The sequence below is a fragment of the Aplysia californica genome, unplaced genomic scaffold, assembly GCF_000002075.1.
Source record: "Aplysia californica isolate F4 #8 unplaced genomic scaffold, AplCal3.0 scaffold00751, whole genome shotgun sequence".
In the NCBI taxonomy this organism is placed as follows: Eukaryota; Metazoa; Mollusca; class Gastropoda; order Aplysiida; family Aplysiidae; genus Aplysia; species Aplysia californica.
Window position 1 is genome coordinate 339,595 of NW_004798021.1, and position 1,828 is coordinate 341,422.

A 1,828-nucleotide genomic window follows, 5' to 3' on the forward strand; every position below is an offset into this window, starting at 1 on the left:
CCCATCCGTCTCCACAACCATCTCTCCGGCCGAGTGCACACACAATGTACCCATCAGGGGATTGTCCACTGCCAGTAACCCGCTCTCCAGCACGTGCCCTCTCCACTGTGCTCACACACAGACGGTCATGATTCAACTCACCCCCGCCACACACCCGCACACGGCGCGCGCTTCTGTTTGGTAATTACGCTTCTCTCGGTCAGTCCGCCTATAGAAACATCTGGGCCTCACTAGATCTGCCATTTTTTCGTTTTTTGTTTTTTGTTTTGTTAGTTTGGATTTTTATTTATCGCGTGAAAAGGGGTGGGGGGTGGGGGACCCGGATGGGTGGGTGGGGGTCTCTTTCTTTCGTTAGGGGATAGGGGCAGAGCGGGGGGTTTAGTTTTAGTTTTAGTTTTAGTAAGGTTTTACGGCGCTCGCAACGGCATAAGGTCAGAATATGAGCGCAAAGAGGTGGATGTTAACAGAGAAGTCCAAACGGGGAATCAGGCTTACTCTGCTCATCTCTCTAGCCTCAACAGCACAAGGTTTGCTTCGACTATCAAGACACCCCGGAAATAGCAGTTCACAAGAGAGTGACAAACATACAAAAGAAGTGGAGGAAAAATGACGATAGTAAGGATGAGAGCGAGCGTTTGAAGGCATATTTCATTGCTCTTTGTTATAAGTTCTTGAGTAATTTTTTTCGAGGGTTTTATTGTTTATTGTGTTTTTAGGGGGAGGGGGTGAAGGCATAATTGCATTACCACGTGTATTAAGCTGCTTTTTTTTCTCCAACTGTAAAACAATTAGAAAACATTGTACAACACTCTGAGGACAGGACGGTGAGGCTGGAGTGGAGAGACGTGCCAAATGGCGGGTTAGTTGTGGGATTTCTCCCGACACAGCCCTATGCCAACTTGTTCCTACTTGTCTTTTCTCCGATGAACCTTTCTTGCTCCGCGTCCAGTTATTTAAACTGAGAATGTTTGGCCAAGGTTTGATTCTCCCCCGGCTCTCTCCCGGCTTTCTCTTCTCCGCACGTTTTACGAGCCACTTCAGCGTCACTTGCAGGAAACAAAAACTAGCCGATGATCGGATTACGCTCGGTGAGATAATGTTTAACGCACAGTCAGGGAGATAGTTTTTAAATCACCGTCGAGGAGATAGTTTTTAATTCATTGAGGGGGCGTATTTTGGTCATTTGAAAACGCTGGAAGACGCGATTTTTTGGAACATTTCAAAGAAAAATAACGCCGTTATTCATTCACATTTTTAAGAGCTCAAAGACTGTGTACTTTAATCGGGATTGAGCGCTATTTAAATGTCATTTATTAATTATTACTATTAGTTCTGTTTTTCTTTATCCCAGACTCGAACACACACACTACAAGAACCCAAATAGAATATTTTAAAAAGGCAGGGAATAGGATGAACACTATAAAATATGCAAATTTGTATTAATTTCTGATTTATTTATAACGTTTCGAAATGTGACTCAACATTGCTGTTGGTTTGTGGCAGATAGCACACGTGTCCGCAGTGGTGATAAAGAGTTAATACAGTCAGGATTTCTTTGTCCTCGGATTCTGTGGAAAGATGACGATGACGATGTACGAGCGCAACTAGTGAAAATCTCGGATCTTTTCCCTTCCTTTAGGGATTGCGCCTTCTTGCACATTACTATCTTTGGTATAAAATATAATACTGTTTTTATGTTTTTTATGGTACGCTCCAAACTGTCCAAGATGGCGGCTGATTGATGAACAGAAATATAGTCATCACAATCAGGACAGATGGGTGTGTTTGACAATGCCACTGGTATGTATAATAATCCAAAGGGGGGGGG